This window comes from Nicotiana tomentosiformis, chromosome 10, assembly GCF_000390325.3.
Source record: "Nicotiana tomentosiformis chromosome 10, ASM39032v3, whole genome shotgun sequence".
NCBI lineage: Eukaryota > Viridiplantae > Streptophyta > Magnoliopsida > Solanales > Solanaceae > Nicotiana > Nicotiana tomentosiformis.
The window spans coordinates 76,456,745-76,481,489 of NC_090821.1; the positions used below are offsets into that span (position 1 = coordinate 76,456,745).

The following is a 24,745-nucleotide window of genomic DNA, read 5'->3' on the forward strand; positions in this document are numbered from 1 at the left end:
TAAAAACAAATCTCACTAACAACTATCTAAAAAGAAGTAGTTTAGTGCAATCTTAACTTATTTATTGCACCACATAAGTTTCCGAAAGCAGTTCTTATCTGGACTTTTTTTCTTTGCTTGTTTGATAAAAATTTCGACTGCTTAATCTATTAAAAATGTAGTTAATGTAAAAATTTGTCCCTGGGATAGAAGTCTTACATTTGGAATAGGATAGGACTATGTCAAATTTAGTCCATTATTGATTCACCAAAATTAGACACAATTCTAGATGAATTCAAAATTAGGTAAGTTTAAATATTATAATTTTATTTGACATTGAATAATAGTTGATCAATAGTTTGATGATATATTTGTATATAACATAAAAAGAAATTTCTAAGTCTTTATAAATTCAACAATAGATGAAACTGCATATTCTAACAGACATTGAAATTTATGTTTGTCTTGCACTTTCTTCATATTTCTTTTCCAAATCAAGTGAGTGGCAAGTTCTTTGTGTTTCACAATTGCCGTCTGCGGTATAATTAGTATTATTTTGTATATTACACTATTTGAATTCATCATACCATTGCAGTGTTATAGCCTTGTGGTTTGCAAATAATTAGAAATAAAGAAAATCATTGACAATGATCAATAGCTTAGAATTAGTCAATTTTTTATTAACGGCATTTGAAAATCTATCCAATTCCTTTTGATAGATGATAATACTAATTTGTGATGACCAAAAAGGTCATCTTATATTTTACAACCCTCTTTGATTTGCGTGCATAGTCCAGACGTGTTTCCGAAAAACTTTTATGTTGAAAATTGATGAAAATAAGAATTTTTGCCTTAAAGGTTGATTTTAGTTGACTTCGGTCAATATTTTTTATAAACGAGCCCGAATCCGTATTTTGACAGTCCCGGTGGATCCGTATTGAATTATGAGATCTGGGCGTATGCCCGGAATCGAATTCGGAGGTCCCTAGCTCGAGTTATGAATTTTTGATGAAAATTAAAAGTCTGAAAATTAATTATTTTTAAGAATTGGTTGGTGTTTGGCCTTGTTGATACCGGGTCCGTATTTTAATTTCGGAGTCCGGTATAGGTCCAATATAATATTCAAGAATTGTCTGTGAATTTTGGTTAGAAACGGAGTTGATTTGACGTGATTCGAACGTCCAGTTGAGAAGTTAGAAATTTTAAAGTGTTCTTGAGAATTTCATTTGATTTGGTGCTAAATTCGTAGTTCTAGGTATTATTTTGGCGATTTGATCGCGCGAACGCGTAGTGTTAGGCACTGGGGGGTTAGGCACTGGAGGGGAATCAGCCTTTCCTTCATCGCGAACACGAGCAATGTCTCGTGAACGCGAAGGCCAGGGGGTAGCCCACGCGAACGCGACAGTGGCCTCTCAAACGCGATGCACACTGTCGTCCAACACTTAAAATAGAATCCAACATGGGATTAAGCCATTTTTCCACTTTTCACAAAATAAACGGGCTAGAGGCGATTTTCAAGATTTATTTTCTTCCCCAAAGTATTGGTAAATTATTCTAAACCATTTTCTTTCAATTACCCATTATATTTTATGAATTATCAACCTAAAATCTAGAGTTTTCATGGTAGAATTAAGGGTTAGAGTAGACACTAGGAATTTCAGAAATTTGGGGAAAACCAATTATATATTCGGGCTCGGGGATGAATGGGTAAATGGATTTTGGTCCGAACCTTGGGTTTTGACCAAGCGGGTTCGGGGTCGATTTTTCGACTTTTTGGAGGAAAATTTGGGAAATTTAATTTATACAATATAATTGATTCCTTTAGCAATATTTGATATTATCGAGTTATTTTTGAATAGATACGAGTGGTTTGGAGGTGAATTCCAAAGAAAAAGTTGTGATTGAGAATTAAGTGGCCTTCAGAGCGAGGTAAGTGTTGTGTCTCACCCTGACTTGAGGGAATTAGGAATATTAGACTATTTGCTATGTGAAATACATGTGAGCGGCGTATATGTGAGGTGACGAGTACTTATGCGCCGCCAATTTACCTGTTTTCCATGTTTCTTCCGTTTTTCTTATATTGTCACTTTCCTATGTCTAATTGCTACGTGTTTATACTGGTGTTGTTAAATTGATCGTTCTTATCATGTTTACAGATTTTCTAGTGATAATTGAGAATTTATTTCAAAGTTGAGATTGATATTGTGGAACAAATGTTGAAGTAAGGCTTGTACTTTTTATTCCATCTCCCTATTGTTATTTATGCATTGTATTATGGTAAGGGAGAGTGTTAATGCATGAAGGGTGATGTCGTGCCATATTGTGATTGTTAATGTACGAAGGGTGATGTCGTGCCATATTGCGAGTGTTAATGCACGAAGGGTGATGTCGTACCATATTGTGAGTGTTAATGCACGAAGGGTAATGTCGTGCCATATTGTGAGTCACTACTAAAAATCTGCTAAAAATCGACCAACTATTTCCGACCAACGTTGGTCGGTCAAAAAAAGCGACCAAAAACAGTCCAGGTTGGACGAAAACTGGGGAAAAAAAAATTTACATTTTTTTAAAACTAAATACCGACCAACGTTAGTCGGTAAATTGGTCAACGAATTGACCCAGCTGGCCAGACAAAAAAATTTTGGATTACCGACCAACGTTGGTCGGTTAATGTAGGGAAAGCATTTACCGACCAACTTTGGTCGGTAATTATTATTTTCTGCAAAATAACCGACCAAAGTTGGTCGGTTATTACGTCAACATTGATCAAACTTTCGAATTACTTTTATATTTACTATCTAAATAATATAAATGTAATTCGTTAACACTTTTGTAATACAAATAATGAATACACTAACATATACTATATATAACATGCTATTTGTAAATTGATTCATCGACTTATAACTTACTTAGATGCATCGATGAATATTAAAAACAAAACGTTTGACCTATATCGACTAATAGTAAAAACAAAATGTCTCGACTAATATCGATTAATCTAGCTATGCCATGCATTATTAGTGATGAATGAATGAAAAATAAAAGAATTAATACTAAACATCTTTGACACACACACACATATATATATATATATATATATATATATATATATATATATATATATATATATATATATATATATATATATATATGGATCACAAATTAAATAAACGAAAGAAGATATTAGTATTAAGTAAACAAGTTAAATTAATAGGTCAAACATGGTCAAACTTTAATAAGCTATATATATACACACTAACATATACTATAACAAGCTCTATATATAGTTAAAGTATTATAGTGAAGTGTATTTGTGTGTGTGTATGTATATATATATATATATATAAGAACACAAAGCGCTAGGACCACAGGGTCGGGTTCTTTTAGGGATAGACTTGGGAAGATACTAATTAGTATATATACTTTATCATCAAATATATCTATTTGTAAATTGATTCATCGACTTATAACTTACTTAGATGTATCGATGAATATTAATCGATGATTCATCAAAACGTCTCGACCTATATATCGATTAATCTATGTCATGCATTATTAGTGATGAACGAATGAAAAAAGAAGTTATTAGTATCAATTACAATATAGTGTATGTGTGTGTGTGAGAAATTACTCACATACTTAATTATAACTTAGAAAATTTACTTAGATAGATGCTATTATAATTTATTAAAATTAAATAGTTAATATAATTATTTATAAAGATTATGCTTATAGTTTATAATTATTTATAATAATTGCATAGTTAAATAAAATAAATGCTTGTAGTTTATAATATTTTTTTTATAGTTTACAATATTTTAAGGAAAAACACACACAAAAAAAAAAAGAATTTAATTTTTTTTTAAAAAAAAACCGACCAAAGTTGGTCGGTTTTTGGTCAAATGGTCAACACTTAATGTACCGACCAAAATTACCGACCAACTTTGGTCGGTAATTCTGAAATCAGAGAATTGAAAAACGGGAAAAACCCCCATTTCTCTGAAATTTTCCCCTCTCTTCACTCAAAACCTTCCCCTTTCCTTCTCCCAGCCCTCGCCCTCGCCGTCCAGCCTTCGCCGTTGCCGTCGCCGCTGCCACTGCCACTGTCGCCCCTCTCCTTCCCCATCTCCTAAAAATTCTAGGTTTGAATTACAACCCATTTATTTATTATTTCTAGGTTTTGTTAATTAGTTATGAATTAGTTTCAATTGATTAGTGTTTCAATTATTTGAACATTGCATTTTATTGAAGATTAGGTTTTAGGTCTTGTTTTAATTAGTTTTGTTAATTAGTTTTATTAACTAATTAGTTTTGTTAATTAGTCAATTAGTTATGAATTAGTTTAGTTTAGGGTATGGGTTGAATTTCTTTAGTTTAGTTAGTTTATGTTTAAACTCGTAGGATATGAATTGAAATTTTAGTTTTTAGGATTTGTTCTTGTGAATTGAACTTTTAGGATATGAATTGAACTTTTAAGATATGAATTGGACCTTTTGGATATGAATTGAAATTTTAGGATATAAATTGGTATAATTAGGAAAAAATAATTATCTTGAATTAACTAAAAAGATATAATTAATTTATAATTGTAGAATAAATTAATTTATTCTTATTTTATTTGTATAGATGGAACATCGTACTTGGATGTACAATAGAAATTATCCTAATCGGCGAGGATTGCAGGAGAATTTTGTAGAAGGGGTTAATGACTTTATTAGACATGCAATGTCACTTCCACTATACCAAAGTGAAGGAGTAATTAGGTGCCCTTGTGTCAGGTGCGATTGTATGAAGTTTAAAAAATCGGAGAAAGTTAAGCTTCATCTTTATAGGAAGGGGTTTATAGAGAATTACTTTGTGTGGACTAATCATGGAGAGATCGATGGTAGCCGTGGGATATTTCATAACATGTGGACTGCTCGTGATCGTTCCTCCCGTCCTCCCCGTGATCGTGCTTCCCGTCCTTCACAAGACCGTTCTCTATATCGTCTTGTAAATGAAAGTTCATCAGACGGTGATGATGATGTTGTAGAAAATACCCCTTGACTTTTATATACTTTGAACTAGACAAATAGAACCAGTTTTGAACTAGTTATAATTAGTTTTAACTTGGTTTTGGATTTTTATGTTCAATTGAACTTTAATTTGTTAGTTTTAAAGTATTTATTGAATGTTTTGGTTGTTGTTGTTGTGGTGTTGTTGTTGTTGTTGTTGTTGTTGTTGTTGTGTTGTTGTTGTTGTTGTTGTTGTGTTGTTGTATTGGTATACTGGCAGGTGGTGTAGCTGCCAAAACAGGCATTTTATGCCAAAATTAAACCTAAAAAAACCGACCAACTTTGGTCGGTTTTTTATAAAAAAAATAAATTATTCCAAAATACCGATCAAAGTTGGTCGGTTAATGAACATTGAATTCCCAGAATTCAACATTACCGACCAACTTTGGTCGGTATTTTGCTTGCACTGTTGAGATTACCGACCATAGTTGGTCAATAATATTAATTTTAATTATTTTTAAAAAATATATATTTTTAATTAGTTTTTTTTTTAATTTTAATAATTAATAAAAAAACATAATTTAGTTAAACCGACCAACTTTGGTCGGTAAAATTAAATTAATAAAATATATTTCCGACCAAAGTTGGTCGGTAAGTAATTAAACTTGTCAGATGGTCGTTTTAATCTACCGACCAAAGTTGGTCGGTAAGCCATTCCGACCATCAAAATACCGTCCACACCGTAATGGTCGCGTTTTGGTCGGTAATTTATCATAACCGACCAATGTTGGTCGGTTTTTTTGATCGGTTTTTAACGAATTTCTAGTAGTGAGTGTTAATGCACGAAGGGTGATGTCGTGCCATATTATGAGAGTTAATGCACGAAGGGTGATGCCGTGCCGTTTCTATTGATTTTATGGTGAGATTGAGAGTAAAAGCACGAAGGGTGATGCCGTCCATTTTTCCTTTACTGTATTCGTGTTCCTGTTGATTCATAATATGTTGTTTATCCTAGTTATCATTCTGCTGTAGTTCTTTATCTCGTATTCCCCCAGCATGTTTTTCCCTCCCGATATCTCCTGTCTAATTCTTCATTGCTGTTATTTGTATATACATTGTTAAACTGTACAGGTTGATTTGTAGGTTCCTTGCCTTAGCCTCGTCACTATTTCGTCGAGGTTAGGCTCGACACTTACCAGTACATGGAGTCGGTTGTACTGATACTGCACTCTGCACTTTCTGTGTAGATTTTGGTACCGGCTCGGGTTGATCGAGATTTTTCTATTGGACCGCTATCCGGAGACTCAAGGTAGATCTGTTGGCGTTTACAGAACTTGAAGTCCGTGTCTATATTTTCTATTCTAATTTTTCTTTCATTCATAGAGTTGTATTTCTTGCAGACTATTACTTGTAGTAAATTCTAGAATGCTCGTGAATTGTGACTCCAGATCTGGGTGGTAGTAATTGATACAGTCTTTATATTATTCCGCACTTATTATATTTTATCTTAGCTAATTATTGTTATTTACTGAATGGAAATAAGGATTTGGCTTGCCTAGCAAGTGAAATATTATGCGCCATCACGGTCCCGACGGTAGGAATTTCGGGTCGTGACAAGTTGGTATTAGAGCACTAGGTTGCTTAGGTCTCACGATTCACGAGCAAGCTTAGTAGAGTCTGGAGGATCGGTACGGAGACGTCTGTGCTTATCTTCCAGAGGCTATGAAGTTTAGGAACAAATTTCACTTCTATTCTCCTCTGACGTGCGATTTTGTTTTCTCAATACTGATTGAAATCTTCTACTCTTGTTCTCTCGTAGATGGCGAGAACACGTACTGCTTCCTCAGCTGAGCAGCAGCCAGAGCCTCCAGTGGCAGCTCCTACGAGGGGCAGAGGTCGAGGTAGGGGCAAGGCTCAACCCAGAGCCCGAGCAGCAGCCCCAACAGTGGAGCCTCAGATAGATCTCGACGAGGAGGTTCCAGCCCAGACTGTTCCTGCCGGACCAGCTCAGGTTCCGGAGGGGTTCATTGCCACCCCAGTACTTCAGGACAGTTTGGTCCGTTTGGTGGGCCTTATGGAGAGTGTGGCCCAGACTGGCGCATTTCCCATGGCACCAGCAGTCTCTCAGGCTGGAGGAGGAGCCCAGAATCCCACTACTCCCGCTCCGGAGCTGATAACTCCCCATTATCATGCTCCAGTAGCTCAGCCAGTCGGAGTAGTTCAGCCGGTTGTTGCGGCACAGGTCGGAGATGGGCCAACTTTGTCTTCTAAGGCTTTGTGGAGGTTGGATAGGTTTACCAAGCTCTTCCCAGTTCACTTCAATGGTGCTCCTTCAGAGGATCCCCAGGAGTATCTTCACAGCTATCACGAGGTTCTACGGAACATGGGTATAGTGGAGACCAATGGGGTCGATTTTGATGCATTTCAGATGACTGATTTTGCCAAGAAATGGTGGAGAGATTATTTGTTAACCAGACTAGCTGGGTCGCCTGCTCTTACTTAGGACCAGTTCTCTCAGCTCTTCATAGAGAAGTTTCTGCCTATCACATTGAGAGAGGAGCGTCGCCGTCAGTTTGAGTGTCTCCAGCAGGGCAGTATGACTGTTACTCAGCATGAGACCCGTTTTGTGGATTTGGCCCGTCATGCTATTCTTCTGCTTCCCACTGAGAGAGAGGGTGAGGAGGTTTATTGATGGACTTGCTCAACCTATCAGATTGCAGATGGCTAAGGAGACTAGGAGTGAGATTTCTTTTCAGGCGGCTGCTAATGTCACCAGACGAGTCGAGATGGTTCTTACTCAGGGAGGTCAGGGGTCTAACAAGAGACCTCGTTATTCTGGTGATTTCAGTGGTGCTTCATCTAGAGGCAGGGGTATATTTGGTAGAGGCCATCCTCCCAGGCCATTTCATTCAGCACTCTAGGCATCCCACGGTGCCTCAGGTGGTCGTGGCCCTCAGATGCATTATTCCGACCAGCTAGCCTACAATGCACCACCAGCTCCTATTAGTGCACCTCCACTCCAGAGTTATCAGGGTGGTTATTTAGGCCGACATGGTCAGTTTCAAGGTCAGCAGTCACAGCAACCGAGGTTATGTTATACTTGTAGTGATCCGAGGCATATTGCTAGATTTTGCCCTCGGGCAATGGGCAGCCCACAGCATCAGAGTTCTCATGCCATGGTTCCGGCACCAATTGCTGCACCACCTACTCAACCAGCTAGAGGCAGGGGTCAGGCAGCCAGAGGTAGAGGCCAGACTATTAAAGGTGGAGGTCAAGCCGTTAGAGATGGAGACCAGCCGGCTAGAGGTCATCCCAAGGACGTTGTTCAGGGTGGTGGGCCCCAGCCCCGATGTTATACTTTCCCAGCCAGGCCTGAGGCTGAGTCATCTGACGTTGTTATCACAGGTACTGTTTCAGTTTGCAGTAGAGATGCTTCAGTTCTATTTGATCCGGGGTCTACTTACTCCTATGTGTCATCCTATTTTGCTTCATATTTGGTTGTGCCCTGTGATTCTTTGAGTGCTCCTGTGTATGTGTCCACACTAGTGGGAGATGCTATTGTTGTAGATCGTGTTTATCGTTCGTGTGTGGTCACCATTGGGAGTCTTTTAGACTCGTGTAGATCTTCTACTCCTCAATATGGTTGATTTTAATTTCATAGTGGGTATGGATTGGCTGTCGCCTTATCATGCTATATTAGATTGTCACGCCAAGACAGTGACCTTAGCCTTGCAGGGGTTGCCTTGATTATAGTGGAGAGGGATTCTTGGCCATTCTTCCAGTAGGGTTATCTCTTATGTGAAGGCTCGACATATGGTCGAGAAGGGGTGTCTAGCTTATTTGGCTTATGTCTGTGATTCTAGCATGGGGTTCCTTCCATGGATTCAGTGCCAGATTTTTGTGAGTTTCCAGAGGTGTTTCCTGCAGACCTGACGGGGATGCCACCCGACAGGGACATTGATTTCTACATTGATATGGCCTCGGGCACTCAACCCATTTCCATTCCGCCATATCGCATAGCCCCACCAGAGTTGAAAGAATTGAAGGAATAATTACAAGATTTTCTTGATAAGGGCTTTATTAGACCTAGTGTCTCGCCCTAGGGTGCACTTGTGTTGTTTGTGAAGAAGAAAGATGGATCGATGAGGATGTGTATAGATTATCGGCAATTGAACAAAGTAACCATCAAGAACAAGTACCCATTGTCGAGGATTGATGATTTATTTGATCAGCTTCAGGGTGCCCAGGTTTTTTCGAAGATTGATTTGAGATCTAGCTACCATCAGTTGAGGATTAGGGTATCTGATGTCCCTAATACAGCTTTTCAGACTCGATATGGGCATTATGAGTTTCTAGTTATGTCATTTGGGCTGACAAATGCCTCAGCAGCATTCATGGATTTGATGAACCGGGTGTTCAAGCCCTACTTGGATTCCTTTGTGATTGTGTTTATTGATGATATCTTGGTCTAATCCCACAACCGAGAGGAGCACGAGCAGCACCTTCGGATCGTTCTTCAAACTTTGAAAGATAGCAGCTATATGTTAAGTTCTCAAAATGCGAGTTTTGGTTGAGTTCAGTTGCTTTCTTGGGCCACGTTGTATCAGTAGAGGGTATTCAGGTGGATCCTAGGAAGATTGAGGTAGATCAGAACTGGCCTAGATCCACATCAGCTGCAGAGATCCGTTTTTTTGGGTTTGGCGGGCTATTACCGTCGATTTGTGGAGGGGTTTTCATCCATAGCAGCCCCGTTGACCAGGTTGACCCAGAAGAGTGCCCCGTTCAGGTGGTCAGACGAGTGTGAGGCGAGCTTCCAGAAGCTCAAGGCAGCTTTGACTACGGCACCGGTATTGGTGTTACCCACAGGTTCAGGATCTTATACAGTATATTGTGACGCATCTCGTATTGGTTTGGGTGCGGTATTGATGCAGGGTGGCAAGGTTATTGCATATGCTTCGCGGCAGCTAAAGGTTCACGAGAAGAATTACCTTGTTCATGATCTAGAGCTGGCAGCCATTGTTCACGCGCTGAAGATTTGGAGGCACTATCTTTACGGCATGCCATGTGAGGTATTCATGGATCATCGGAGCCATCAATATTTGTTCAAGCAGAAGGAACTCAATTTGAGGCAGAGGAGGTGGTTGGAGCTATTGAAAGACTATGATATCACTATATTGTATCATCCCGGGAAGGCCAATGTGGTGGCCGATGCTTTGAGTAGAAAGTCAGCTAGTATGGGTAGCCTTGCTTATATTCCAGTTGGTGAGAGACTGCTTGCATCGGATGTTCAGTCCATTTACAATCAGTTCGTGGGGTTGGATGTTTCTGAGCCCAGTCGTGTTCTAGCTTGTACAGTTGCTCAGTCTTCTTTGTTTGAGCATATCAGAGATCAGCAGTATGACGATCCTCATTTGCTTGTCCTTAGAGACACAGTGTGGAACGGTGGTGCCAAGCAGATTACTATTGGAGATGACGGAGTTTTAAGGATGCAAGGTCGTATTTGTGTGCCTAATATGGATGGACTTCGTGAGTTGATTCTTGAGGAGACCCACAGTTCCCTGTATTCTATTCATCTGGGTCCCGCCAAGATGTATTAGGACTTGTGGCAGCATTATTGGTGGAGGAGGATGAAGAAAGACATAGTTGCATATGTATCTCGGTGTCTAAATTGCCAGCAGGTAAAGTATGAGCATCAGAGACCTGGTGGTTTGCTTCAGAAGATAGAGATTCCTGAGTGGAAGTGGGAGCGTATCACTATGGATTTTGTTGTTGGACTTCCATGAACTCAGAGAAAGTTCGATTCAGTTTGGGTCATTGTGGACAGGCTGACCAAGTCAGCGCACTTCGGAGTGGTTGGCAGAGATTTACATCCGTAAGATCATCCGTCTTCACGGTGTGCCCGTGTCTATCATTTCTGATCAAGGTACGCAGTTCAGCTCGCAATTCTGGAGGGCAGTACAACGTGAGTTGGGTATGCGTGTTGAGTTGAGCATATCGTTTCATCCTCAGACGGACGGATAGTCCGAGCGCACTATTCAGATCTTGGAGGATATGCTCCGCGCTTGTGTTATAGACTTCGGAGGATCATGGGATCATTTCTTTTCCCTTGCAGAGTTCGCCTACAATAATAACTACCAGTCAAGCATTCAGATGGCTCCCTATGAGGCATTATATGGTAGGCGGTGCCGGTCACCAGTTGGGTAGTTCGAGCCGAGAGAGGCTCGGTTGTTGGGCACAGACTTAGTACAGGATGCCTTAGATAAGGTCAAGATTATTTAGGATCGACTTCGCACAGCTCAGTCCAGGCAAAAGAGTTATGGAGACCACATAGTTCGTGATGTTGCATTCATGGTTGGGGAGAGAGTGTTACTTCGGGTATCACCCATGAAGGGTGTAATGAGGTTCGGAAAGAAGGGCAAGTTGAGCCCTAGGTATATCAGATCTTTTGAGATTCTGGAGAGAGTGGGAGGTGGCTTACATGCTTGCATTACCACCTAGTTTAGCAGTTGTTCATCCGATATTCCATGTGTCAATGCTTTGAAAGTATCACGGCGATCCGTCCCATGTGGTAGATTTTAGCTCTGTCCAGTTGGACAAGGATTTGACTTATGAGGAGGAGCCGGTGGCTATTCTAGACCGGCAAGTACGCTAGTTGAGATCAAAGAGTTACCCTTCAGTTCAAGTGCAGTGGAGAGGTCAGCCTGTTGAGGCAGCTACTTAGAAGTCCGAGTCCGATATGCAGAGTAGATATCCCCACCTTTTTACCAGCTCAGGTACTTTTCTATGTCAGTTCGAGGACGAACGGTTGTTTTAGAGGTGGAGAATGTGATGACCCAAAAGGTCATATTATGTTTTAAAACTCGAATATGTGCTTTTAATCCTTAAAAATCTCATTTTATCCTCCTCGATTTGTGTGCACAGTCCGGACGTATTTTCGGAAAACTTTTATGTTGAAAAATGATGAAAATAAGAATTTTTGCCTTAAAAGTTGATTTTAGTTGACTTCGGCCAACAGTTTTTGTAAACGGGCCCGAATCCATATTTTGATGGTCTCGGTGGTTCCGTATTGAATTATGGGACCTGGGCGTATGCCCGGAATCGAATTCGGAGGTCCCTAGCTCGAATTATGAATTTTTGATGAAAATTAAAAGTTTAAAAATTAATTGTTTTTAAGAATTGGTTGATGTTTGGACTTGTTGATACCGGGTCCGTATTTTGGGTTCGGAGCCCGGTATAAGTCCAATATAATATTTAAGACTTGTCTGTGAAATTTGGTGAGAAACGGAGTTGATTTGACGTGATTCGGACGACGAGTTGAGAAGTTAGAAATTTTAAAGTGTTCTTGAGAATTTCATTTGATTTGGTGCTAAATTCATAGTTTTAGGTGTTATTTTGGCAATTTGATCGAGCGAGCAAGTTTGCATGATGTTTATAGACTTGTGTGCATGTTTGGTTTGGAGCCCCGAGAGCTCGGGTGAGTTTCGGATAGGCCACGGGATGTTTTGGACTTTGGAAAATCTGGTTTTCTGAAGATTCTGGTGTTCTGTCATGTCCTTCTTCGCGTTCGCTAAGGTCCTCTCGTGAACGTGAAGAGTAAACTGATGAGGCCGGAATTTTCTTCTTCGCAAACGTGAAGCGATGGGGGCATTACCCTTCGCGAACGTGACAAGCTCATCGTGAACGCGACAAGCTCATCGCGAACGCGACAAGCTCATCGCGAACGCGTAGTGTTAGGCACGCGGGGGGGTGGGAGGGGGTAAGCCTTTCCTTCATCGCGAACGTGAAGGCCAGGGGGTAGCCTACGTGAACACGAACACTGTCTCGCGAACGCGAAGGCTTGGCAGCCAATTCTCTTCGCGAACGCGACAGTGGCCTCGCGAACGCGATGCACACTATCGCCCAGCACTTAAAACAGAATGCAACACGGGATTAAGCCATTTTTTCCACTTTTCACGAAACAAACGGGCTAAAGGCGATTTTCAAGATTTATTTTCTTCCCCAAAGTGTTGGTAAGTGATTCTAAACCATTTTCTTTCAATTACCCATTATATTTTATGAATTATCAACCTAAAATCTAGAGTTTTCATGGTAGAATTAGGGGTTAGGGTAGAAACTAGGAATTTCGAAAATTTGGAGATTTAGACCTCAATTTGAGGTCGGATTCCAAAACCAATTACATATTCGGGCTCGAGGGTGAATGGGTAAAATTTTAGTTCGAATCTCGGGTTTTGACCAAGCAGGCCCGGGGTCGTTTTTTTCAACTTTTTGGAGGAAAATTTGGGAAATTTAATTTATGCAATATAATTGATTCGTTTAGCAATATTTGATATTATTTAGTCATTTTTGAATAGATACGAGTGGTTTGGAGGCGAATTCTAGAGGCAAAGCTGTGATTGAGAATTAAGTGGCCTTCAGAGCTAGGTAAGTGTTGTGTTTAACCCTGAATTGAGGGAATTAGGAACCTTAGACTATTTGCTATGTGAAATTCATGTAAGAGGTGTATATGTGAGGTGACGAGTACTTATGCGCCGCCAATTTACATATTTTTCATGTTTCTTTTATTTTTCTTATATTGTCTCTTTCCTATGCCTAATTACTACGTGTTTATACTGATGTTGTTAAATTGACCGTTCTTATCATATTTACGGATTTTCTGGTGATAATTGAGAATTTATTTCAAAGTTGAGATTGATATTGTGGAACCAAATGTTGAAATAAGGCTTGCACTTTTTATTCTATCTCCATGTTATTATTTATGAATTGCATTATGGTAAGGGAGAGTGTTAATGCACAAAGGGTGATGCCATGCCATATTGTGAGTATTAATGCATGAAGGGTGATGCCGTACCATATTGTGAGTGTTAATTCACGAAGAGTGATGTCGTGCCATATTGTGAGTTTAATGCACGAAGGGTGATGCCATGCCATATTGTGAGTGTTAATGCATGAAGGGTGATGCCGTGCCATATTATAAGAGTTAATGCACGAAGGGTGATGCCGTGCCATTTCTATTGATTTTATGTTGAGATTGAGAGTAAAATCACGAAGAGTGATGCCGTTCATTTTTCCTTTACTGTATTCGTGCTCCTGTTGATTCATAATATGTTGGTTGTTCCAGTTATCATTCTGTTGTAGTTCTTTATCTCGTATTACCCCAGCATGTTTCCCCCTCCCGATATATCTTGTCTAATTCTTCATTACTGTTATTTGTATATACATTGTTGAACTATACAAGTTGATTTGTAGGTGCCTTGCCTTAGCCTCGTCACTACTTCGTCGAGGTTAGGCTCGACACTTACCAGTACATAGGGTCGGTTGTACTGATACTGCACTCTGCATTTTCTGTGCAGATTTTGGTACCGGCTCGGGTTGATCGAGATTTTGCTATTGGACCGCTATCCGGAGACTCAAGGTAGATCTGTCGGCGTTCACAGGTCTTGAAGTCCTCGTCTATCTTTTCTGTTCTACTGTTTCTTTCATTCATACAGTTGTATTTCTTTCAGACTATTACTTGTAGTAAATTCTAGAATGCTCGTAAATTGTGACTCCAGATCCGGGTGGTAGTAATTGATACAGTCTTTATATTATTCCGCACTTATTATATTTTATCTTAGCTAATTAGTGTTATTTACTGAATGGAAATAAGGATTTGGTTTAATGATTCTCTAATGTTGGCTTGCCTAGCAAGTAAAAATATTAGGCGCCATCACGGTTGCGACGATGGGAATTCCGGGTCCTGACATAATTCCTTTGAAAGTACATGCTTTATTAGGCGTTATTTTCAGTGGAAAAAGAAGTAATTGATTAAGGTGCTTCGTAATGATAAAATTAAACAATTTAGTAGCTCCTTAATTTCTAGCCTAATGTTTTAGGGAAAAAATAACGTGTAGTTTGATAAGGACTACTTAAAATCTTTTGTTTTACTCGGATAACTCCTATTTTAATAGAACTCTTTATTCTATTGACAATTATGGCCTTTGCCAGTAGAAATAGACATTAATGAGTCAAGGATATTTTCGTATATTAACATTATTATTCGTGCTTTTATAATAACTAATCTCTATGTACGTGCCTCGCACTTAAATCTTTAGACAATTACCTTCATATGAAAAGGCAAAAATTAAAAAGTTTAGTTATATATGAAAGAACAAGGAATTAAATTTATTTAAAATTACATACAAGAAGGAAAAATTATTAAAAATCAATTGTCTTGGTAAAACTACAACAATCTTTTTAATGTTGAAAACCAACGATATTAGGAACATAATAGTTGAATTTAAAATGAACGGACATCCTAGCATGCTTTAAAAATCAATCATACCTTTTTTAGGAAAAAATGTATAAAAAACTATGCCAATCCCGACGATGCTCATTCGACTAAGGGTTTTATATATGAAAGGAAAAGAGTTTGGAATAGTTTTATCTTATATATTAATGTACTTACTAATTCACATATGATCGTAATCTGTAGTAATAGAATTTGTTGCTTTTTATTCTTTAATAAGTTCTCCCTATTTCTAAAGAAAGTCCAATTGCCGATAACACAAACTTTTTATTATTCACATTAATTATTTCTCCTTGTATATAATACGAATCCTATTTGAAGTTATCTTTAATAGAAGAATTTGAATCCTTGTGAGTATCCACCGTAAATTTTAAATATTACCTTTTTATCCAATATGGAATAATCTCTTTTAAAGAAATAATTAAATTTTAAGGGTGTAAAAGTCTATCAATATTTTAGGGATATTTTTGTTGTTCAATATTTAGCATGAAACATTCGTGTTTTTATAATAATATATATATATATATTTGATTTATATTTCATGTAATTAACAACTTATAATTGTAAGTTATACTTAACTAATATTATAAGCAGTCATAAATTCACCGTTTTTTCTCTGCCTTCTCTCTAAAACAGTAGAGAGAATAGCCGGAAGCTGCCCAATCAATCACAATACCCAATCAGTCAATCTCACATATCAACTCAAAGGAAAAGGAAACCACTCCGCTCACAAATGAGGAAATAGATCTCCTCACACGCAGCACGGATAAACCAAAAGAAGAGGATAAAGGCCATCTAGACCTACAGGTAAGTTACAGAGATACTGTCACACAAAACCAAACTTCTGCTTTTATGGATCTTGATTGTACACTGTTTGACAACATGACATTGGATGAGGAACAAGAAAATACAACAAACCACCCAAATTTTATACCCATTTCTGCCGCAGACAAAAATAGACTATACGAACCCCGGAAACAGTCAGTAATTATTAAATTATTGGGGAAATATATTGGCTATAACTTGTTACGCACCAAAATACAAAAAAAATATGAATGTAACGATTCGATCGATCGTTTTGCTTTTTAAATCCCTGTTTCTCTTATTAAGACTCCTCGTATGTGCTTTTACGGTTTTATGACTTGCGAGGATGGTTAGTTCGGGTTTGAAAGGGTTCGGGTTGAAATTGGAACACTTAGTTCCATAATAGTGGCTTAAAATGGTTAAGTTTGATTTGAGTCAACGTTTTGAGTAAACAACCTCGAAACCGAGATTTGATGGTCCCAATAGGTTCGTATGATGATTTTGGACTTGGGCGTATGTTCGGATCGAGTTTTGGATGACCCGGGAGCGTCTCGGCGCTTAATATTGAAAGTTGGCGCATCAAAGGTTTTCAAGTTCTTTAAGTTTGGTTTGGAGTAGGTTTTGGTGTTATCGAGTTCCGTTTGGGATTCCGAGCCTGGAAATATTTCCGTATGGTGATTTAAGACTTGCACGCAAAATTTGGTGTCATTCCGAGTAGTCTAAGTATGATTCGGCGTGTTCGGAGCAAGTTGAAAACTTGAAGTTCATAATTTGATTCAATTTGGTTTTGGGGTAGGGGTGCTTATCGGGCGGATAATTACGCTTAACGGTTCGGCTTATCGGTTATCGGATTATAAATGTAGTAATCCGCTAGCCATCCAATAAGACAACGGGTGGATTGGTATCGGATTAACGATTATCGGGCGGTTTATCGGCTGAGTCAAATAGAAATTTTTTGAACAATCATTCGATCAATACCAAACGGTTTCAAATCAATACCATCTGAGATCTACAAATTACTTCCAGTTCTGGCCATTATCATAGATCTCTTTCTCTAGTTCTATCTTGAGATGTTGTGTTGATGTCTTCTTTGGTTCTATCTTGGAATTGTGCTTGCACTGTCTCGATTTTCATGCATATTTTCTGGAAAATATTGATTAAACAATTGTATTATATAGCTGGTAAAATTCTGATATAAAAATAATAATTATATCACTACTGCACAGAATACAGATGCACTTCTAACTTCTTATTAGTTTCCACTTATTTTTAATTTGGTTATTACAAAGACATCTAAGTTACTTAGCCCAAATGCCATCTAAGGCAACATAGTCTGAATCTGCTGCAAGTACATAGTCTGAATCTGTTGGAACGTAACTTCTAAGGCATCTAAGTAGAACTAAGTAACTTAGATGACATTTTCGTTGCAGAAGGCATCTAAGTTACGTTGCAGAACTGCTGAAAGATTTTCTAAGCTCTGGTGACTGGCGACTTCTCAGTAGTACTTTATATACATAGGGGTAAAAATATAAATATAAAAAATTTTAACGGATTAACGGTTTACCCGATAAGAAAATTGAGTAATCCGCCCCCAAACCGTTAAGCCGTTAATTATAAAATCTCAATCCGTTCACCATCTATTACCCTGATAATCCGATACCAATAAGCCAATAAGCTATCGGTTCGGTTCGGTTAACAATTTCGGTTCGGTTTTGAACAGCCCTATTTTGGGGTGCGATTCTTAGTTTTGATATTGTTTTATGTATTTCGAGCATTCGAGCAGGTCCGTATTATGGTTATGAACTTATCGGTACATTTGGATGGGGTCCCGGGTGGCTCAGGTGAGTTTCGGACCGCCCGGAGCTAAGTCCTAAAAATCTGGTGTGATGGTTCTAGTTTACTTCTTTGCGATCGTGAGGGTTGTGTCGCGTTTGCGGAGAAGAAAATGTGAGAGGCTAAGATTTTTTGCCCTCGTTCGCGACCCCTTGCTCGCATTTGCGAAGGTCTGGGACTTGTGGCCTTCGTGTTCGCGTGAGGGGGCCCTCATTCGCATAGGGAGAAAGGCCTGGGGGAGAGGTGAGCTCGTTCCTCTTCGCGTTCGTGAGCTGGACCCCACGTTCGCATAGCTCAGTCTTGTCAGTGTGATGACCCAAAAGGTCATCTTATGTTTTAGAAATCGAAGCTGCGCTCTTAAGCCTTAAAAATCTCATTTTTACCCTTCTCAATTTGCGTGCGCAGTCCGGGCATGTTTCCGGAAAGTTTTAATGTTAAAAACTAATGAAAATAAGAATTTTTACCTTAAAAGTTAATTTTAGTTGATTTCAGTCAATATTTTTGGTAAACGGGCCCGGATCTGTGCTTTTACGGTCCCGGTAGGTCCGTATTGAATTATGGGACCGGACGTATGTCCGGAATCGAATTCGGAGGTCCCTAAAAATTATTTATTTTTAAGAATTGATTGATGTTTGGCATTGTTAGTACCGGATCCGTATTTTATTTTCGAAGCCCGGTACATATTCATTATGATATTTAAGACTTGTGTGTGAAATTTGATGAAAAACGAAGTTGATTTGACGTGATTCGGACCTTCGGTTGAGAAAATAGTAACTTTAAAGTGTTCTTGAGAATTTCATTTGATTTGGTACTAAATTTAGAGTTTTTGGTGTTATTTTGGCAATTTGATCGCGCGAACAGGTCCGTATGATATTTTTAGACTTGTGTGCATGGTTGGTTTGGAGTCCCGAGGGCTCGAATGAGTTTCGGACAGGCCACGGGATGTTTTGGACTTTGGAAATCTGGTTTTTTCTGCAAAGTCTGGGTTCTGCCATGTCCTTCTTCGCGTTCGCGAAGGTCCTCTCGCGAACGCGAAGAGTAAACTGATGAGGCAGGGATTTCTTCTTCACAAACGCGAAGGCTTGGTCGCGAACGCGAATCGATGGGTGTGTTACCCTTCGCGAACGCGACAAGCCCATCGCAAACGCGTAGTGTTAGGCACTAGGGAGGGGGAGTCAGCCAACACTGTCTCGTGAACGCGAAGACCAGGGAAGGGTAGCCTACTCGAACACGAGCAGTGCCTCGCGAACACGAAGGCTTGGCAGCCTATACTCTTCGCGAATGCAACAATGCTCTCGCGAACGCGATGAACACTGTCTCCCAGCACTTAACAGAATTCAAACACGGGATTTAGCCAAAAGTGTTGGTAAGTGATTCTAAACCATTTTCTTTCAATTACCCATTACATTTCTTGAATTTTCAACTTAAAATCTAGAGTTTTCATAGTAGAATTAAGGGTTAGAGTAGAAACTAGGGATTTCGGGAATTTGGTAAAAACCAATTATATATTCGGGCTCGGGGATGAATGGGTAAATGGATTTTGGTCTGAACCTCGGGTTTTGACCAAGCGGGCTCGGGGTCGATTTTTTGACTTTTTGGAGGAAAATTTGGAAAATTTAATTTATGTAATATAATTGATTTCTTTAGCAATATTTTATATTATTGAGTCATTTTTGAATAGATACGAGTAGTTTGGAGGTGAATTCCAAATGAAAAGTTGTGATTGAGAATTAAGTGGCCTTCGGAGCGAGGTACGTGTTGTGTCTAACTCTGACTTGAGGGAATTAGGAACCTTAGATTACTTGCTAAGTAAAATTTATGTGAGTGGCGTATATGTGAGGTGACGAGTACTTATGCATCGCCAATTTACATTGTCTCATTCCTATGCCTAATTGCTACGTGTTATACTAGTATTGTTTAATTTATCGTTCTTATCATGTTTACTGATTTTCTGGTGATAATTGAGTTTTTATTTCAAAGTTAAGATTGATATTATGGAACCAAATGTTGAAGTAAGATTTGTACTTGTTATTCTATCTCCCTGTTGTTATTTATGCATTGCATAATAGTAAGGGAGAGTGTTAATGCACGAAGGGTGATGCCGTGCCATATTGTGAGTGTTAATGCACGAAGGGTGATGCCGTGCCATATTTTGAGTGTTAATGCACGAAGGGTGATGTCGTGCCATATTGTGAGTGTTAATGCACGAAGGGTGAAGCCGTACCATGATATGAGAGTTAATGCACGAAGGGTGATGCTGTGCTGTTTCTATTAATTTTATGGTGAGATTGAGAGTAAAAGCACGAAGGGTGATGTCGTGCATTTTTCCTTACTGTATTCACTATTCCTGTTGATTCATGGTATATTGACTGCTCCGGCGATCATTCGGTTGTAGTTCTTTATCTTGTATTCCCCTCAGTATGTTTTCCCTCCCGACATTTCTTGTTTAGTTCTTCATTTCTGTTATTTGTATATACACTGTTAAATTGTACAGGTTGATTTGTAGGTGGCTTGCCTTAGCCTCGTCACTACTTCGTCGAGGTTAGGCTCGACACTTACCAATACATGGGGTCGGTTGTACTGATACTGCACTCTGCACTTTCTGTGCAGATTTTGATACCGGCTCGGGTTGATCGAGATTTTGCTATTAGTTCGATGTCCGAAGACTCAAGGTAGATCTGTCGGCGTTCACAGACCTTCAAGTCCCCGTCTATCTTTTCTGTTCTACTATTTCTTTCATTCAGACAGTTGTATTTCTTTCAGAATATTACTTGTAGTAAATTCTAGAATGCTCGTAAATTGTGACTCCAGATTCGGGTGATAGTAATTGATACAGTTTTTATATTATTTCACACTTATTATATTTCATCTTAGCTAATTATTGTTATTTACTGAATGAAAATAAGAATTTGGTTTAATGATTCTCTAACGGTGGCTTGCCTAGCAAGTGAAATGTTAGGCGCCATCACGATCCCGTCGGTGGAAAATTTCGGGTCGTGGCTGTCAGCCTTCGCGTTCGCGATGACCTCTTCCTGGGCTTGGGCAGCTTGCCTTCGCGATCGTGATGGCTTTTTCGCGATCGCGAATAAGAACTTTCGATCACCGTCCCGTGAGTTCTAACTAATAGGAAACCAATTTATCAACCTTCCTTGATATTTAAACAATTAAATACAGAAATTAGACGTTTCTTAACTATGAAGTACCTCCCAAAATTCGAACTACAAAGAAAAAAGAGAGGCGGTATAATGATACTTACATCGTAGGGATCGTTCTGATGTTATCGCTTCTCGATTTCGTACCCAGGATGCTAGTATTCTTTGAAAACCTATTAGAGAGCTTAAGGATAGTTTTTATGGTGTTCTATAGTCGGGTTCTATGTAAAGATGAAGAGAGAGATGAGTTAAGACCTATATATCAACATTTGAAAAGTCAAAGAGGTGCTAGCTTGGTACTTGTTGGTCGAATTTAGAGCTCTTTGAAGAGGGGTTTTAACCTAGCACTTTGATGTAAGTAATATCTATACAATATGAGTTTAAACCACGCATTATGGGTAGGTTTTAACATAGAAATTGTGAAAAATTTAGGAGATTATTGGAAAATCTAGGTTTTGATAAAAATGGGATTAAACCATGAAAATGATTTTAGAATTGGGTAGAAATTATATATTTGAGTTTGTGAGGTTATGGGTAATATTTATCTTCAAATATTTCCGGAATCCGGGCACGTGGGCCCGGGGGTAAATTTTAGAAATCTTCCAATTTGGGTTGGGTAATTACTATATTAGCTTAATTATGAACTTGTGAGTGTATATTGATTAATTTATATAATATTTGGCTAGCTTCGGATTGTTTGGCACCAAGTTGAGGATTTAGAGTGAATTTGTGGGCCGAAAAGTGAGCTTTGGAACGAGGTAAGTCTCTTTCCTAACCTTGTAAGAGAGAATTTACCCCATAGGTGTTTCAAATTACTATTTGCTTCTAATTGCGGGTGCTACGTGCGCACAAAGTGACGAGAGTCCGTGCGTAGCTACAAAGCATTCTTATGTCCGGGTATTTTTAGGACCCCATCATGAAATTACTTGTATTGTTTACACTCTACTTGTTAATTTAAGTAGGTGTTTCAAATTACTATTTGCTTCTAATTGCGGGTGCTACGTGCGCACAAAGTGACGAGAGTCCGTGCGTAGCTACAAAGCATTCTTATGTCCGGGTATTTTTAGGACCCCATCATGAAATTACTTGTATTGTTTACACTCTACTTGTTAATTTAAGTGCTTAAATTATAGTGAGATTTGATAAAGGATTCATAAAGACCGGACTTCACTTACTTTAAGCTTTGGCAAGTTACTTGACCATTGATAGAAATTGTGCCTCTTGTGTGTATTAGTCTTGTGATAACCGTTAAATCGAATGTTTGTAGAGTATTCTCTCTTCTTGTGGAGCAGGCCGAACGCCTCAGCAGTATAATAGATGCATCTATGGTTCGTGTCGGTCGACCCTCGACAGTGTACACATTATTCTGGATCGGGTCGTATGATCTCGACATAAATCATGCGTGATAATGCTCGGAGTCCGATTACACTTGATATTATTTTTATGACTTGAGAAATTATAATTTACTTGATGGCCCATGATTGTTGAAGTTAGTATGTGTCAGTAGAGATTTTAAATTAACTTTTAGTTAAAAGAATCACCCATTTACTCTTTGTTATTGTGTTATTATTATTACTGATGTATTCCATGCCTATTTAGACTTTTCGTATTTTATTTATTGGCTCATAGTAAGTGTCGATGTCGACCCCTCGTCACTGCTTTTTCGAGGTTAGACTGATACTTACTGGATACATGTTGTTTATGTACTCACGCTACACTTTCTGCACTAATAATGCAGGATCTGAGGCAGTGCATCTGGCAGTCATTCAAGCGCGCACCCCCGTTACCCCGAGACACAGTGGTGAGCTGCTCTCTGAGTCCGTTCTGTAGCACCCGCAGTCTCTCTTTAGTATTTACTTTCTATATATCTTATTTCAGACAGTAGCATAGGTGTTTTGTATATTCTACTAGTTGCTCATACACTTGTGACACCGGGTTTTGGGAACATTCTAGTAGACACCTTATGGTTTTGAGTATTTATTTCACTGTATTTTCTCTTTCATTAGTTTACGCTTTACTTTACCATAATTTTCCACTGCTCATCTACTTAATAAATAAAAATCAACTACTTTGAAATTATTAAAAAAAAAACAAATACATGTCTAGTTCACCGTTGTCTTGCCTAGCGGCAACGTTGGATCCCATCACGGCCTATAGGGAAATTTGGGTCATGACAACTTAGTATCAGAGCATTAGGTTCACGTAGGTCTCACAAGTCATGAGCATGCCCAATAGAGTCTTGCGTATCGGTGCAGAGATATCCGTGCTTATATTCGAGAGGCTATAGGGTATTAGGAAACTACTCTTTCTTCATCTCCTATCATGCAGTTGATGTTGTGATAAATATATTTCTCTTATTCTCTCAAAGATTGTGAGAACGCGTGCGGCAGATGTACCCGACTGTGGAGGAAATGCTCCTTCTGTTGATAGAGGTCGAGGTAGAGGCCGAGGGAGGGCTCCAGCTCGTTCTAGAGGACGAGAGCGTCCTAGAGTTGCTCCTGTTATTCCACCAGTGGATCCAGTGGAGGATCCTATTATTGAGGAGCAGGGCGAGGTGCCTACAGCGGAGCCGGCCCCAGCGGATTTCATGTTCGCACCAGAATTTTAGGAGGTCATGGGCCGTATGCTGCGGTTCATGGATTCTATGAGGCAAGCTGGTTTATTTCCAGCAGACCCAGCCACATCTTAGGCGGGAAGGGGAGCAAGACCCCTACCGCTCAGGCTCAGGGAATGCAGTTGTCGTATATCAGACCCCAGACGCACTACCCGTGGGCGAAGCTCAGCCAGTTACACCGGCTACACCAGAGCCCAGACCAGCCGCAGCCAACGATCCGCAAAAGTTATTGGATAGATAGACCAGGCTACATCCTCCTGCCTTCGGCGGTGAGCGACGTGATGACCCCCAGGACTTTATTGATCGTTGTGGGGACAGACTACACAACATGAGGATATTAGAGTCCCACGGGGTGGACTTTACCACCTTTCAGTTGGAGGGCAGGGCCTCTAGATGGTGGCAGTCCTATCTTCTCAGCATACCAGCAGGTTCTCCTCCCTTGACTTGGGACCAGTTCACACGTCTCTTTCTGGAGAGATATATCCCTCCCTCTTATAGAGAAGAATTACGGGGTCAGTTCGAGCGGCTCCAGCAGGGTCAAATGTCTGTGACCGACTATGAGGCGAGATTCTATGAGTTTTCTCGCCATGTACTTATGATACTCCCCACTGATGCAGAGAGAGTACGGAGGTTTATTGTGGGTTTGCACTATGGTATCCAGGTCACTATGGCCCGAGAGGTTGAGATGGGGACTCCTTACGAGCAGGTTGTGGAGATAGACCGGAGGATCGAGGGTATTCATCAGTAGGGCCGAGAGCACACGCCAACGGACAAGCAATTTTGATATTCTGGAGGGTTCAATGGCGCTCTGTCTAAGGGCAGCAGTCAGTTTGTGTGGGGTCAGTCTAGGAGGCCCACATATCCAGCATCGCCGCCTCCTCAGGGTGCTCCAGTGCAGCCCTATTTCAGCGCCATTCCAGAGAGCTCCTACCGTCCACCGGCTATTCAAGATTCCTCCAGTGGGAGTTTAGGTCCTCAGAGTCAGACTCAGGTTCAGTCATTTTCTGCACCGAGAGGTTCTTTCGAGTGCAGGGATCTTGGTCATGTGAGGAGATTCTGCCCCAGGCTTCGGGGCAAGGCA

At 39.6% G+C, this 24,745-nt stretch overlaps 1 long non-coding RNA gene across 1 annotated transcript; it reads left to right on the forward strand.

The window, feature by feature from the left end:
* Positions 1-15,879: 15,879 nt before the first annotated feature.
* LOC138900614 (uncharacterized) lies at positions 15,880-20,759 on the forward strand. Its single transcript, XR_011411731.1, has 2 exons — positions 15,880-16,068; positions 20,509-20,759. It is a non-coding gene; the product is annotated as an uncharacterized lncRNA (long non-coding RNA).
* The last annotated feature ends 3,986 nt before the right edge of the window (positions 20,760-24,745 follow it).